This window comes from Schistocerca serialis, chromosome 4 (genome assembly GCF_023864345.2).
Source record: "Schistocerca serialis cubense isolate TAMUIC-IGC-003099 chromosome 4, iqSchSeri2.2, whole genome shotgun sequence".
Taxonomy (NCBI): Eukaryota; Metazoa; Arthropoda; class Insecta; order Orthoptera; family Acrididae; genus Schistocerca; species Schistocerca serialis.
Genome location: NC_064641.1, coordinates 823419955 through 823438222, shown reverse-complemented (window position 1 = coordinate 823438222; position 18268 = coordinate 823419955).

Below are 18268 nucleotides of genomic sequence, written 5' to 3'. Positions count from 1 at the left end.
GAAACACTGTTGTGTCCTGTAACAGATACCACGATATTTGCGTAGTTTGATAGCAGCTGGGGTCTTTTATCAGACGATAGCAGATATGTGTGTGGTAGCACAGACTGGGGAGCTGATTCAAATGATCGAAAATTTTCCACGAATATGTGACGATTTATAAAGACAGAGCCGTAAACGGAAGTAGCAGGACACAGAGAATTGTTGCACTTAGGACGAAGACCGGTCGACGATGAGGTCTTTAAAGCGTGTACCCACTAACAAGTAACTTTCTGAGGTGTTTACATTGGAACAAAAACTGCGAGTCTACTTCTTCAAGTCGCCTGGGCAGGTTAATTTCAGGAACTTGTTGTAATTGCTTCTAAAACTGCTTCCACTAGAGTAGCGTCGTGAGACACGCAACTGGAATTAAAGTCGTGCTTGAAAACCAAAGCAGCTCCCATCGTTGTTGCATTATTGTCACTGAGAAAAATCGTGATGAAAAACAAAAAGTTAAGATAAAAAGAAATGTTTTCGAGAAGAAATTGATAAAGTGGCGTTCATGTTTAGTTTTTCATGAAACCCTATTTAGTGAACTAATATCAGAGGACATAGCTCAGATTAAAAACTTTCTGAGAATGTCGTAAGTAAGTTTCGAACATCTCTTGTCTGTTGTAGAATCAAATATTCGGAAACAAAAATGCAACAAAATACAAAAATGCGCTAATACAAAAATGCGGCAAGCTATATCACCAAGAGATAGCCTTTTAATTACTCTTCGACCTCCGAAAACAATATTTATTACTTTTATTACAAATATAATCCATATATGTTTATGCTAACATTAAAAATTGTTTAAAATTTAAAGACATCTATAATGTCATTCTACTTCCCCTTCTGGTGAAACTGCGTAATCGGTGATTTCATTTCACACTGCCTTGGTTGACGGTGACTAATTATACAGAGTGTTACACAATCTATGTTACAAATGTCTAGGCTTGTAGAGGGGACTAAGTAGATGAAGTTTTACATAGGAACTCATCTCCGAAAACGTCATCCAACGACGCTACAGAGCTTCAAAGTTAAAAGCGCCGGCACTTGTAAATGTACGTACCTACAGAGCGATCCCGTGATGAAGTTAAAAACTTTCCAGGTTGATGCACAAGGATAAATGTATCAATTTGAGGTAAGGGTCCCCATACCGGAAGCGGACGAGTCGAAAGTTATAAGTGAAAACCGTTCTGGTAGCTCTGACAGTGGAATACTAATACTGTAGGCTAGGCAAACTTTCAGATGTAGTAGTATGGATCATAACAAGGAAGAAAACGTTCAGTAAACATGGGCTGTAAAATGCATACCCTAAAAGCTACACGCACTTGTTCATCTTCGCTACTGTGGATCACGTTTCCTCTGTTGAACAACTGCTCATAGCTCTTATGGTATGCATTTCAGAGCCTATGTTTAGCAGACATTTTTTTTTCTTTTTTTTCGGCCATACTACAGCCTCTGAAAGCTGCCTACCCTATAACCTTAGCAACAACAGTAGCAGTACAAGTGTTCCACTGTCAGAGGTATCAGAACGATTGTCACCTACAAGTATAAATTCGTTCGTTTCCGGTACAGGGACCATTACCTCAAATTGATACATATATCCTTCATCATCCTAGAAAGTTTGTAACATCATCACGGGATTACCCTGTAGATACAGGCACCGGTGCCTATAGCTCTGTAGCGTCGCTGGATGACGTTTCCGGACATGGGTTCGTATGTGAAACCTGATCTATTAAGTCCCCTCTACAACCTATAGAAGGCTGTAACATGGGTTGTGAAACACCCTGTATAGTCTCGGGGTTCCAATGGTTGATTCCGCCCATCTGTCTTTGCGCCTTTCTCCTTCTCGACACTGACATTTTCGTATCGACATTCTGTAAGTTCCAGAAAAACTTAGGCAGCTGGCAAGGTCGACAAGAGCTTGCAGCAAAAGGCAAGAAACTGTTTCCGCTAACTTGCGGAAGTTACTTCTGGAATTTGGCGAAACTTGCGGAAATCGACTTGCGGGTTTTTTTTCCATGTTATAGAAGACGCCCTGCGGAAGGTCTAGTTGTTACACGCCTCTAGAGAATGAGCCTTTCTCGGGTTTGAGGAAGGTTTGGGGCGGAAACCGACAGTGTAATTCTTTTCTCTTATCTCTTTTTTCCTTTGAAAGGAACCATCCTGGCATTTGCTTTGCGCAATTTATGGAAACCATTTAAAGTGAAATCATTGTAGTCAGATGAGGATTTGAAGCCCCTATGCTAATCTAGCGCTTGTTCTCGCTCAGCGATTGTTACATTAAGATCAGTATAAAAAAGGTAAAATTTATTTCAACCCGAAGGCTGGTTTGAACATCGGAGTACTTTACTAGACATGGAGCTAATGTCAGTGCCATTTTCAACAAGGCGTCATACCCGAGGTGTTTTTGAAGCGCTGATTATTGAATATCATTGTTGACAAAGAAATCTTGCTGTCACACTAGCTGAGAGAGGGGGCCAAGACATAATGTTGAGTTTGTCGTTGCACCAGCGTCACAGGTAGATACAAGTGTGCAAAGGTGGCTATCGTACGTCACACCCGACCTCGTAGCCGGCGTCACACTTTTGAGCTGTCAGTAAGTTAATGAGATGTATAGTTATTTATAGGATTCTTTGATTTCTTTTTAGATTTTATATTTCTGAAGATGTCTTATGAAGAAAGTGAACGTCGGCTACAAGAACTGCTAAAAGTTTTAGAAAACTGTTCAAATGCTAGTTCCTGTGACTTTGAGAGCAAAGAAAATACTGACAAAATTTCTCAAAGAAGTGAAGAAAATGATTCGGAACAAGAGGATATTTTGTATGATTCGGAAGAGCCAGAATCTGCTTTAGCGGCTCCTAGTCAGTCATCTGAGGTACGTGCGATTTTTTATACCTCCGAAAATGGTACAAAATGGATGAAGGATTGTCCTACGCAAAGTGTTCGTATTCGTTCAGAGAATATGACTACCAATGCTCCAGCTGTAAAAGGCGCTGCAAAACATGCCAAACAGAGACTGAATGTTGGAATCTTTTTATAACAAATAGTATGTTTCATACTATACATACATTTACAAATAATCAAATAAGGAATATCAGGGGAAAACATCCAGAACCATTTATGGGTCTTTGGTATGACCGGGCCTAAAGCGCTCAAATAGACAAAACTTGAACGATTTGTGAGGTACAGGTGGTAATGGAGTTGCAATCTTTCGGACTACAGTGTCACTGCAGAGGTTTTACTTTCTCCAAAATTATTTGAGATTCGGTGATGAGAACACCCTGGACGAAAGGAAAAAGACTGACAATCTGGCTGCTTCAAGAGAAATTTTCGATAATGTTGAAAGTGTTCAACAACACTATATGCCGTCTGAGAACCTTAGTATTGTTGAGATGCTGTTACCTTTCTGAGGGACACGTCCTTTCCATGTATACATGACAAATAAACCAGCCAAATACGTAATAAAAATATACGCTATTGTAGATGCGAAGACATTCTGCAAATATATCCTCAAACTGGAAGTATACCTACCACGAGGACCTTACCAGCTTAGTAATAAAGCACATGATATTATAAACCGTTTGGTGGAGCCAATAACGGAAACAAATAGGAATTTGACGTTCGATAATTGGTTTACTAGAAACCCGCTTATGATCCATCTCTTGAAAGAACATTCATTGACTTCTGTTGGTACAGTCCCTAAAAACAAGATAAGTGTACCTGAGATTTTCACACAAGGAACAGAAAGTATACAATTCTCGATATGGGTTCCAAAATGACTTTTCATTGGTGTCCTACGTACCTAAAAAAATAAAATTGCACTGGTTATGTCAACTTTACACCATGATAAAAACATAGAGCAAGCAACATATGATAAAAAAAGAAAGGAAATGATTACTTTTTACAGTGCAAGTAAAGCCGGTATCGATGCCACTTATAATGTTACCCGCAACAGTAATCGTTGGCCTATGACAATTTTTTTATGGCGTACTCAATATGGCTGCCATAAATGCCATCACTGTCTACACAGAAAATAACAAAGGTGACAAAACACGCATGACGCGCCGAGATTTCATTCGTAATTTACGCTTGAATGTGATAAAGACAGTCTTCGCTTTAGACAAGAAAACGTGCGTCTTCCAAGGGAAATTCGAAAGAGGACTGCTGATCAACTGGGAGAAACTTCATTGCCAGTTCCAAAAAATGTGACTAGTAGATATGTCAGGTGTGGTGACTGTACTGGAAAAAATGAATAGGAAAACAAAACATTGTTGTTCGAAGTGTGAGAGGCCAATGTGTATGGAGCACGCGATTTTTATATGCAGAGAATGTGCTGATTTGTAGGTGTAATGTTGGTGCTGAGCTGATTGATCTCATAAGACCTTTTATTTTCTTTTTCTGTTTTATAATTAGAAGATAATATCATTTTGTTAATTAATCAAAGAAACTGTAATTTTGTTCGAATTTTGTATGGAAAAATGTTAGGTTTCTGAAACTTGTACCTTTTCTGAGCAAATAAAGATTTTATATCTTAAACATAGGATTTTACTTACTGATCTTGTTTAATAGACGCTATCATTAATATCCCATTAAAATATATTTAATACCCGATTATAATATCAAAAATTCGTCATCAGAGTTTCGGGTATCCCATACCAACCTCATAGCTGGTGTAGCATTTTCTCACCTCATTCACGCCGCGTTAATGACTTACCCAGTCTGTTGCAGGGGGACCCTCAGTTTAACGTGGTTTTCCAAATGGTTCAAATGGCTCTGAGCACTACGGGACTTAACATCTGAAGTCATCACTCCCCTAGAACTTAGAACTACTTAAACCTAACTAACCTAAGGACATCACACACATCAATGCCCAAGGCAGGATTCGAACCAGCGACCGTAGCGGTCGCGTGGTTCCAGACTAAAGCGCCTAGAACCGCTCGTCCACAGCGGCCGGCGGCGTTTTCCACATTAATGAAATATAGTCAGAGGCGAAAAATTGGAAAGTGGCACATAAAAATCGTAGGTCTTTCAGGAGGTAAACTTAGGACCTTTAAATCCGTAACCCAGCACTTCACCACTTTTTTTCCATCTTTTTCGGTAGTAGTTTTGTACGGATGTTGCACAACATCTACAAATTCCATCGAGGAGAATTTCACTCAGTTTTATTATTTTTCTTATTATTATTACAGAGGAAGGTCACTACCCCGAGCGAACAAGTTGAGCTACCTTGCTGGTGAAAATTTCATTCACCGTCAGGCTTCGAGCCGGCTACCTCCGAATCGGGCGCCACCACAGAGGCGTGCGGTAAGCCGCGTACACATGTTTTCGAAACATGCTTCCAGCTACTTTATGTGGTCACCGTTTGGAAACATGTTTCCAAACCTGGAAACATCTCGCAGTAGCAGTATCGGTACAGATCAAAGAAAACAATGTTTTACTGTTGCATGTCATCGCTGCACGGCGCTAGTGTATGTTTATGTGTCGCATTATGTAGTCTGTTGTACAGAGTTGCTAGGATCTTTGTTTCCCCTTGCTGTATTAAGTTTTTCAGAAAAAAATGGAGTGGACGAGGCAGCAAACTTTCGAATTGTTATCATTGTGCCAGGCTGAGAGCTGCTTGTAGAATATATGAAGCATGCAGTGCAGGAATAACAACAAAAACCAAGACGCTCTGCAGAGAACTGCTGCTACATTTGGTAGAATACTGACGAAGACTGCGTTGAAAAGAAAAAAGGTCGTTTTTCCTAGCTTGCTTTGAAATGTGAAATACACACTCAAGGCACTGGAATGTATCGTCAGTTGCCAAAAATCTAAGATTAACAGCATGTCTATTTGTAAATGCTTTCCTGACATTTCACTCTCTTTCCCTCTCTCTCTTTCTCTCCCTTTTTTTATTTATTTTACAAATGGTTCTACCGTAGATGATATCGGAGTGAAACTGAGGAAAGTAGAGTTGTCTTCCAGTTTATTTCCCGTAACAAGTTAATCCTGCCAGTTCTATCCTATCTTATCAACCCTTACCAAATACTATACCAACTCTCCTTCACCAAAATAATATCGTTCTTTTAAAGCCCAAATTCCTTGATAAATATAATCTTCTTCTGTAGAAGTTAAAATACTGAGAGATGGCTGCGTGACCTTCACGCCAGAAGTCACGATTAATAAATAAAAAAGGAAAAAACGACGACGACGACGCCGTTCATTTGGTTTGCTTGAACCTGCGCCTATTAATAATGCAGCACCACATATTACAGTTTCTTGGACATGGCGTTGCAGACAATACGAAAACAATGTAACAAACAGTGTTGCAGACGACGCGAGCACACTGAAGAATGTCAGCTTCAGTGTGGGCAGAAACAGAGATAAGAAACAAAGTCGGAAAGAGATACGAAACACTGCAGGATGAATATTTCCAACTGAAACATGTTCCCAGTGGCAGTGTGGACGCAGATTAAGCGACCTCGGCTCCGGAGGTAGGCATAAAGGAGCCCACAAGCCACGCTGTGTATTTATTAAATATTAACGTTCACAGTCGGAGATGTCGCACTTATTAAATGTCACACTTATCGAGCACAGCATTATAGTCCGGAATATTTTAATAAGTGTAAGCAAGACGAAACGGATAAAAAACTTCGTAAATGATATGGTAGAAGGCTCGCTCTGTTTTCCATGAAGATCCGTGTAGATGAGAAGGACGAAAAGAAGGAAGACAAAAAATCGTGAGTCTCGGAAAAGAAGGCAACATCTGATGGTAAAGTTGTTCTTCGCACAGTAACAGAAAAAGCACAGAAAATTATTTTGTGTACGTGTTGCACGACTTAGGAGAACGTTAATAGGTGACGAGTATGCGGACTGGAGAACTCATCTGAAGCTTTGAAGGGTCGAAGACCAGACAGACGAATTACAGTATTTTTTTCCATGTAATCAACTTTTGAGGGACAAAATTTTTTCTTCTTCTTTAGAATTTGGCGAATTGGGGACTAATCTACACTCCTGGAAATTGAAATAAGAACACCGTGAAATCATTGTCCCAGGAAGGGGAAACTTTATTGACACATTCCTGGGGTCAGATACATCACATGATCACACTGACAGAACCACAGGCACATAGACACAGGCAACAGAGCATGCACAATGTCGGCACTAGTACAGTGTATATCCACCTTTCGCAGCAATGCAGGCTGCTATTCTCCCATGGAGACGATCGTAGAGATGCTGGATGTAGTCCTGTGGAACGGCTTGCCATGCCATTTCCACCTGGCGCCTCAGTTGGACCAGCGTTCGTGCTGGACGTGCAGACCGCGTGAGACGACGCTTCATCCAGTCCCAAACATGCTCAATGGGGGACAGATCCGGAGACCTTGCTGGCCAGGGTAGTTGACTTACACCTTCTAGAGCACGTTGGGTGGCACGGGATACATGCGGACGTGCATTGTCCTGTTGGAACAGCAAGTTCCCTTGCCGGTCTAGGAATGGTAGAACGATGGGTTCGATGACGGTTTGGATGTACCGTGCACTATTCAGTGTCCCTCGACGATCACCAGTGGTGTACGGCCAGTGTGGGAGATCGCTCCCCACACCATGATGCCGGGTGTTGGCCCTGTGTGCCTCGGTCGTATGCAGTCCTGATTGTGGCGCTCACCTGCACGGCGCCAAACACGCATACGACCATCATTGGCACCAAGGCAGAAGCGACTCTCATCGCTGAAGACGACACGTCTCCATTCGTCCCTCCACTCACGCCTGTCGCGACACCACTGGAGGCGGGCTGCACGATGTTGGGGCGTGAGCGGAAGACGGCCTAACGGTGTGCGGGACCGTAGCCCAGCTTCATGGAGACGGTTGCGAATGGTCCTCGCCGATACCCCAGGAGCAACAGTGTCCCTAATTTGCTGGGAAGTGGCGGTGCGGTCCCCTACGGCACTGCGTAGGATCCTACGGTCTTGGCGTGCATCCGTGCGTCGCTGCGGTCCGGTCCCAGGGCGACGGGCACGTGCACCTTCCGCCGACCACTGGCGACAACATCGATGTACTGTGGAGACCTCACGCCCCACGTGTTGAGCAATTCGGCGGTACGTCCACCCGGCCTCCCGCATGCCCACTCTACGCCCTCGCTCAAAGTCCGTCAACTGCACATACGGTTCACGTCCACGCTGTCGCGGCATGCTACCAGTGTTAAAGACTGCGATGGAGCTCCGTATGCCACGGCAAACTGGCTGACACTGACGGCGGCGGTGCACAAATGCTGCGCAGCTAGCGCCATTCGACGGCCAACACCGCGGTTCCTGGTGTGTCCGCTGTGCCGTGCGTGTGATCATTGCTCGTACAGCCCTCTCGCAGTATGGTGGGTCTGACACACCGGTGTCAATGTGTTCTTTTTTCCATTTCCAGGAGTGTATATGACCAAAAAATTTTCATCTGTTTCTACAGTTCCTTTCTTGCTACGCAGTAATTCTCTATATTTTTGCTCAATTTTTTTCCACCGGTTTTTTCCCTTTTTTGTCTCCTGAAAACACTTGAAATTTTGAAATTAAATTTCAAACGTAATTTTGACTTCAATGACGTGTTGTGTTATACAGTTCGTATGGTATCCTCTTTTATATTTTGTTGCAACTGATTGTCATTTTGCCTTCCATCGATAAAACATTATATTGGACTACCACAGAGGAATTGTAACTACATTTCATTTTCTCCCAGTGTCATTGATTTCATAGCGTGAGTACATTTTTTATCTCTGTATAAGGCAGTCGGAAGCTGTCGTAATATTCTGTTGTTTGTTTGGTATTACTCACGAAAGTAAATCTTTTGAGGCTATGGGTGTGATTTTTATAGCACCCATCGGTTATTTTCCTGCTTTCCGTGAACGATTTACGAGTAAATAAAGTGGATATTTTAAGTAAACAGGCGTGTTCTGTAATGCAGATACTTTTTTTAACAAGGACTCTCTCTTCTAATAAAATATCGTCACGTTAAGTGTCAAGTCCCTCTACAAACAATTAACGACTTAGATCCCTCAACTCCGCGAATAATCACTGTTGTGTGGCAGCCCGATGGTGTTCTGACGCACGTCTCGTTTAGATGATTCCGAATATGTTGGTAACGATCTGTATTTTCCCCTTCGTGTCAGGTTCTCGGACTCGCAGATCTGCACCTGCAGACAGACGCCGTCAGCTACACTCACCCTGGTGATCCTGCGCTGACAACGCAGCACTCGACGCCGCTGCCGACACAGCTTTGCTCGCCTGTCCTCAAGTTGTCATCGAAGGGACTAACACGCACTCGCATCGACTTTACACACCACTGTTACCCACACATACACACGGCCCTCAAATTTTTGACTCTGGCGAAACAGAAAAATATTAGTTTGGTGCATAAGTTCGTAGCGTTTTTGTTTTGCGTGTTGGTATTCCGGTTGCTATTGGTTTCTTTATCGTTTGTAATTTTTTTTGTAGTTCACTGTTGCTATTTGAGTTTACACATTGTCATTTTGTCATCTGGACATAGTGAGCGGATCTGTGGGCGCTAGAAAATAGACTGCCATGTGAAGAAATCGGAACGTTACGACATATTTTTCTCTTTGAGTTCAACAGACGGGAGACAGCCATAAAAATTTGTGCCGTGCATAAGAATAGTGCCATTGGACAGAGCATGGCAAGGAAATGGTTGCCTCGTTTTAAGGATGATCGTTTTGACATTAGTGACTCTCCAAATCCAGGAAGAACATCAGGGTTCGATGAAGATCGTTTAAACGCATTAATCCACGATGATCCACGTCACTGTACTCGAGAACTGGCAAATGTGATGGACTGTGACCATTCCACTATCGTGCGATATTTGCATCCAATGGGGAAGGCTCAAAAATAGGGTGTATGGGTCCCGCATGTTCGAAGCCAAAATCAAAAAATAAGCGGTTGGCTATATGTGCATCTCTGATTGCTCGTCATCAAATGGTTCGTGATCAACACCGACCGTTCCTATCGCGCATCGTTGCTGGTGACGACAAATTGTGTCTTTATGCTAACACAAGGAAAAGAACGCAGTAGTTGAGCTCAAACAAAGCAGCAACTCCCTGTACGAAGACCTGCGCGCATCAACAAAACTAATTTTACACATCTGGTGGCCAGCCTCTGTGACCAAACGGCTCTAGGTGCTTCAGTCCGGAACCGCGCTGCTGCTACTGTCGCAGGTTAGAATTCGGCCTCGGGCATGGATGTATGCGATGTCCTTAGGTTAGATAGGTTTAAGTAGTTCTAAGTCTAGGGGACTGATGACCTCAGATGTTAAGAACCATAGTGCTTAGAGCCATTTGAACCAACTGAACCACATCTGGTGGAATAGCGACCTTGTGGTGTACTACGAACTGCTGCTCCAAGGTGTAACCATCACTACTGAGATTTATTGTCAACAATCGGGACATCTTGCAACGCTGTCCAAGAACAACGACGAGGAACACTGCGCGAAGTAATAGCTACTCCACTGGATCTCCCGCCCGCACTCTGCTGGACTGGGTTGGATGGGGAAGTCATATCGCACTCACCTTATTCACCTGATCTTGCGCCCCCAAATTTTCACCTTTTCCGCTCTCTATCGAACAACCTTCAAGGAATTTGCTTTCCGAATGAAAATGCTCTCCGAAGATGGGTTGCCGAGTTCTTCGCCTCAAAACCACTTGATTTCTACAGTCGCTGAATCGAAAAGTTACCGCAGCGTTGGCAGACTGTTGTAGATAATGAATGTCACCACCAGGACCGACTGTGGGGCCCCACGGCGGCGCCGCACACCCGAGTTTGAAGAGGATGCAGTCCATGCAGTGGAAGAGGACGCGATGACAAGTACCAGAAACTTAGCAAGTAGACTGAATGTGAATTACTAAACTGTCTGGGATGTTCTGCGTGAACAGCAGCTACACCTTTACCACCCCCATAAGGTAAAAGTAATGCATCCACAGGATTTTGGGTCATGAGCCCATTTCTACAGGGGATTCTTGCACCGTTGTATGGACAAGCCCTACTTCCCAGAGCGGAATCTTTTCGCTGATGAAGGCAGGTTCACCAGGGGAGGTATTTTCAATTCCGATAACAGTCTCGTGGGATGATGAAAACCCGCATGCTGCACTACCTCATGGGTTTCAGGAACGATACGGTCTGAACATTTGGACAGAGGTCATGGGTGGATGTGTGATCGGGCCATATCTTCTTCCACCACATCTCACGGATGCCACTTACTTGTCATTACTTGATGATGTACTGCATGGGCTCTTGGAAGATGTGTCACAGCATGTGCGTCAAAACATGTGGTTCCATCGCGATAGAGCACCATCTCATTTTTCACGTGCTGTCTGAGACCATCTGGGCCAACGATTTTGGTGGCATTGGGTAGGTTGCGGTTGCCCGATTGCTTGGCCTGCATGTTCTCACGACTTGGACCCGCTGGACTACTACCTGTAGAGTCACATGAAAGCCTGGATTTACGATACCCCTGTGCAATCCGAGGACGACTTACTGGCGCGGTATGGCCGCCGCGGATGCTGGAGGACCAGGGACTTGTGATCGTGTGGAACATGCTACGGGGTACTGTACCCATGTTGACGTCATTGGTTGCCACATTGAGCCCTGCTTGTAAATGGACCAAGACGAAAAGCACCACGAATTACAGAGCAACGTGTGCTGTGGTATTCTGTGTGTAGAGGGAAAACAGCACGTTTCCGGACAATTCCTATAACCATGTTGGTCCCTACTACAGGCACTCATAATCCGTAAAGGGAACCTTGCTAACCCCTATATAAGAACTGCAAAAGAACGTGTCTGGAAAATTACAGTCCAATATCTTTAACATCAGTTTGCTACACAATTCTTGAGCACATTCTGTGTTTAAAAATAATAATGTCCCTTGAAATGCAAAATGTTTTGTTCGAAAATCAGCCGCAGATGTAGAAAGCATCGCTCATGCGAAGCTTAGCTTGTCCTTTTTCTCGTTATCCTCTCCCCGATGTTATTCAATCTGTATATTGAGCAAGCAGTAAAGGAAACAAAAGAAAAATTCGCAGTAGGTATTAAAATCCATGGAGAAGAAATAAAAACTTTAAGGTTCGCCGATGACATTGTAATACTGCCAGAGACAGCAAAGGACTTGGAAGAGCAGTTGAACGGAATGGACAGTGTATGGAAAGGAGGATATAAGATAAACATCAACAAAAGGAAAACGAGGATAATGGAATGCAGTCGAATTAAGTCGGGTGATGCTGAGGGAATTAGATTAGAAAATGAGACACTTAAAGTAGAAAATGAGTTTTGCTATTTGGGGAGCAAAATAACTGATGATGGTCGAAGTAGAGAGGATATAAAATGTGGACTGGCAATGGCAAGGAAAGCGTTTCTGAAGAAGAGAAATTTGCTACCATCGAGTCTAGACTTAAGTGTCAGGAAGTCGTTTCTGAAAGTATTTGTATGGAGTGTAGCCATGTATGGAAGTGAAACATGGACGATAAATAGTTTGGACAAGAAGATAATAGAAACTTTCGAAATGTGGTGCTACAGAAGAATGCTGAAGATTAAATAGGTAGATCACATAACTAATGAGGAGGTATTGAATCGGAGTGGGGAGAAGAGAAGATTGTGGCACAACTTGACTAGAATAAGGGATCGGTTGGTAGGACATGTTCTGAGGCATCGAGGGATCACTACTTTAGTACTGGAGGGCAGCGTGGAGGGTAAAAATGGTAGAAGGAGACCAAGAGATGAATACACTAGGCAGATTCAGAAGGATGTAGGCTGCAGTAGGTACTGGGAGATGAAGAAGCTTGCACAGGATAGAGTAGCATGGAGAGGTGCATCAAACCAGTCTCAGGACTGAAGACCACAACAACAATAACATCCTGCGAACCATGAATGAGTGGCAAGAGGCAGAATCCATATTCCTAGATTTCCGAAAAGCGTTTGACACAGTGCTCTGTCCCACTGCAAACTGTTTAGGAATGTCCGAGCACATAGAATATATTAACATAAACATTAGTGGCTCGAAAATTTCGTAAGTAACAGGAGCCAGTACATTGTCATTGATGGCGAGTGTCAATTAGAGACAAGGATATTGTTAGGAGTGCCCCAAGAAACTGTGGTGGAACCGCTCCAATTCTCTTTATACGTGAACTGTCTCACGGGTCAGATGCCCAGCAATCTGCGAGCGTTTGCTGATGACGCCCAGTGTACGGGAAAGGTCGTCGTTCTGTGACTGTAGGAAGATACAGGATAACTAGACAGAATTTGTATTTGGTGCAATGAATGGCAATTTGCTCTAAATGTAGAAAAATGTAAGTTAATGCAGATGAGTACGGAGAACAGTCCTGTAAGATTCGGAGACAGTATTAGCGGTAAGCTGCTTGATACAGTCATATCGATTAAATACCTGGGCGTAAAGCTGCAAAGCGATATGAAATGGAACGAGCAGGTAGGGACGGCAACAGGGAAGGCGAATGGTCTACTTAGGTTTCTTGGGAGAATTTTAGAGAAGGATGGTTCATATGTAAAAGAGACCACTAGCGCGACTCATTTTTGGATACTGCTCGAGTGTTTGGAATCCCCACCAGATCGGATTAAAGGAAGACATCGGAGCAATGCAGAGCTGGGCTGCTATGTTTGTTACAGGCAGGTTTCCTTAAACACGTAAGTATAATGGAAATGCTTCATGAATTCAAAAGGAAATCCTTGGAGGAAGACGATGTTATTTGCGCGAAACACACCTGAGAAAATTTAGAGAATCGACGTTTGAAGCTGACTGCAGAACGATTCTGCTGCTGTCAACGTTTATTTCGAGTAAGAAACACGAATATAAGATAAGGTTCGTACGGACGCGTATAGTCAGTCGTTGTTCCCTCGCTTCATTTCCGAGGAGAACGTCAAAGGGAATGACTAGTAGTAGTACAAAGTGCCCTCCGCCGTGCACCACATGAGGAGGAGGAGGAGGAATTAGTGTTTTACGTCCCGTCGACAACGAGGTCATTAGAGACGGAGCGCAAGCTCGGGTGAGGGAAGGATGGGGAAGGAAATCGGCCGTGCCCTTTCAAAGGAACCATCCCGGCATTTGCCTGAAGCGATTTAGGGAAATCACGGAAAACCTAAATCAGGATGGCCGGAGGCGGGATTGAACCGTCGGCCTCCCGAATGCGCACCACATGATGACTTGCGAAGTATGTATGTAGACGTGGATTAGTAAACCCATTTCAGTGCCCATTAATAGGACTTGGAAAATGGAGTAAATGTTATATTGCAAACTTATTGATTTTACTATCATTATTGATTTCATGGCGTCTTTCTTACTGTAATTTCATAGTTGGCATGGCCTAGTATTTTGTTTTATTCCTTTCAATGAGGCATGAGGGTATTATGACGTTTTCTATTTCAATACATCATTGCTACTGATTTCTCACTGAGTAAAAGGCAAACAAAAAAAAGATACGAATAAATAAAAATTATGAAAGCTTTCCATGTTTTTGATGTAAACTGCAGCCGTCTTCTGTATATGACTAACGGGAATCTAATCTCGTTTCGATCTTGTCTAAAAATAAGCAAGGCCTCTATAAATTCCTACTATAGTCAAGTAGGTATCAGACTGAACATGAGAAATGTCGAAGTACACTGTGGGTACGTTCAGGTGTCGACGCAGTACATGCGATGCAGCTCAGTGACTACTGTGAGTAAAACCTCTTTACACTATTGTCTGCTTAGGTTTAGAACACTACCACGCCGACCGGTCATCGCTTCATCTTTTCACGAAGGAAGGATGGTTATATTGGAAGGAAGGTAGGAATCTTAAGCTGATAGCAACGCCATTTAAAGATGTATTACCAGCCCCGCTGTACAAATATGGCTACAGAAACAGGACATGATCTTCCTGAGCTTACGGTCGCAGGTTCGAATCCAGCCTCAGGCATGGATGTGTGTGATGTCCTTAGGTTAGTTAGGTTTAACTAGTTCTAAGTTCTAGGGGACTAATGACCTCAGAAGTTGAGTCCCATAGTGCTCAGAGCCATTTGAACCATTTTCTTCCTGAGGAAACCATGCAGTTTTGGTGGGACGTATGCAATATACCATTCTCCCGGCCATTAATGTCTGCTTCGTTTGCTAGTAACTCCTTACTTGTCATCAGAGGGGTAGAGAGTACCCCATTCCATTCATTCAAAAAGAAAAAAATCTTGCTAACACAGGGAATCGAACCAAGATTATCTAAATGTTCATCTAATGCGCTGACTCTCCAACTATGAAGATGGACCCAATTAATACACGAAATACAAAGAAATAAAACAATAGCAAAAAATTTAAAAAACCGTAACTAAGTAAATGTGAGACGCCAGAAGGTGCCACAGCTTAGTCGCTCCTCCGCAAGAAACCAATTTGCTGTTTTAATTTCTAGTTCACTAACGGAAACTGAGCTGCTCTGATTCCGATTTAAAAGGTTTGCCTGCTAAACGAATACAAACGATGAAGAGGAGCAAGATGATCATAGCTCCTGCACTGCAGTTATTGACATTCGTATGTCAAACTGGGTTGAACAAAATTATGACAATTACCTCAGAGCTGAGTTCACAACATTGTGTGAATTGTAGGACAATCTATCTCAGCATTGCTGGAGCAAAGCCGATAATATAAATTTGGGTCAGAAAATATTGTCTTCTGTAGGTCGTCTTTGAAATTACCGTAATGTTTCTCGCATCACTCATTCCGTTACTCTACTGTCCTGAAAGTTATAAATGCCCCACTATACGCCGTGCTTACGGTATTAAAAATTACGTAATTTGTGTGTTTCTCTTATTCTAATTATATTTAAGAGAGTACACGCATGAATTCCCAACAAGCTGGATCACTGAGGGTTATAATGCACCTGTCATCGGTTGGCAGAATTGATTCTAGTTCTTAATTTATTTTATACAATGGAAAAATTGCATGACTGCATTAAAAATTTTCTAGTCTATACCGCTGGTGAAAACCTATCTGGTGTCCACTGTAATCTACCCTTCTCATCCGTAAAATTAAGTATCTTCCTACTATATGCGTACGGATTCCGTTTATAATGACGTAGGAGTGATCAGTCCGACTGTTCTACTAAATCACTAGCACGTTAAATGTTGAAAGCTTGAAATAAATTGAGCATGCTCTCCATTATCAGCGTGTGATTATTCCATCAGGGTTCAGCGATTAAAAAAAAATGTATAAAAATGAGACCTCAAGAATTCTGTTATAATTAGAAAGAATATTGTCGTTCATAACTCCGCCTGGGGTCAATTGCCTTGCAACAACCACTGGCATTCTCAAGCCCGAAAGAAGGAGGAGTCTTGGGTATTTGGCTAACAACCGAAACTCTTTGTTACGAAACACAAGCTTGCCTCGGACACAGATGGATACAATGGAAGACGAAATGTGCGAAGGAAAAACGGCTTACGATTTGGAAATTTTAATTTTGGATTTTGGAATGTTCGAAGCCTATGTAGACCAGGAACCATCTCAGAAATTAAGCGACAAACTAGACTTGGTGGCAGAACAAGAGACAAGACGACTGGGTGAGGGTACTCACAAAGAAGATGGATACGTACTGTTTTATGCTGGATGTGCAGATAAACTTGAATTCGGCACTGGTTTTGTGATATATGACAAAGTAACAAATTCGGTTAAAGAATTCAAATCTGTTAACAAAACAATATCCTACATAGTACTCGGAAACCAAGTGTCAGACATCACCCTTATCAATGTTCACAGCCCGACAGATGAGGAAAAGGAAGAATTCTGTGACCAACTAGAATAAAAGACTGAGAGCACACCAACTAGAAATATCAAGGTAGTTCTGAGAGATTTTAATGGAAAAGCAGGCAAAGAATAATTCTGTATAACAACTACAGGAAGGCACAGTTTACATGACAAGACGAATGAGAATGGTCAGAGGATGATCAAGTTAGCTATCTGAAAGAGAGAGTAAGTCGGACTTACTTCGAACACAAGACAGTACATTAGGGAACCCGGTGCTCATGGGATAGAACTACCAACCAGAGAGATCATATATTGGTGGACCATCGCTATAGCCATAAAGTCATGGACATCAGGTCGCATAGAGGAACCGACTGTAGATTAGACCACCTCCTCGTTGTGTATAGGTTTGAAACGATGTTCACCTACTTGCAGAAGGAGAAGGAGGACACACTAGAATCTGATTTAAATTTTGGGAAACTGCGAGAAAATACAATTAAAGAACAGTATGCTATAGAAATCAAAAACCGTTTTGAGGCCCTAAAAAACCTAGAACCAAGAGAGAATGTAGAAGGAAAGTAAATAGAAATAAAGACCACGATACTAAGTGTAGCGGAAGAATGTCGGGAAGAAAGAAGAGAACCAAGAGAGAGAAAAGTTTCAACGGGACATCCCAGAAGGCTACAAAAAAGAGAATGAAGATGAGCGAGCGGTGGCTGGTTCACAGACAACTTTTTCTCAATATGAGAACGGAGTCGAAACGAATTCTGAGAATAGAGAAGACAATATATCTAACTAGTTTATCAGAAAAAGTTGAGGCAGAGAACCACCAAATAATTCAAATCAATTTTTCCAGTGTGTCACAAATTGGAAACGTGGATTTCGGAGCCCAACCTCCTTCATGAGAGGTAGGAATGGCAACTTGAGAAATGACAAGGAAAGAATGATAGAAAGTTGGAGAGAATACGTGTCAGACCTCTTGAATCGCCCATGCCCAGATGAGATACTACCTGCAGGCACCACGGAGGAAAGGAAAGATGAAGAAGAATGGGAAGTGACTGTGGAAGATGTGAAGACTGCTGTCAAGAGACTCAGAATCAACGAGGACCCAGGGGAGGACAGAAGGAGAACTAATCAGAGAGGGAGGTGAGAGCTTGCACTTACAGATATACATGTAAACTGACCCCGTTGATATGGAAGAATGAGACAGTGCCAGAAGAATGGAAATTGGCCATAATATAATAAAGAAGGGAAGCAAAATGGAACATGGTAACTACAGAGGTATCAGCTTGCTGGATGTAACCTACGAGATACTGTCTGTCATTATTCTCAGAAAATTACGATTCTGAGAGAACAACATACAGGAATACCAAGGTGGATTCCGACCAACCCAATCGACTACAGATCGCTTGTTCACCCTAAGACAATTGTTTGAAAAACACTGGTAATATGACAAAGATATCTGTAGTCTGTAGATCTATGTTCAACACGCATACGACAGCGTCCACAGG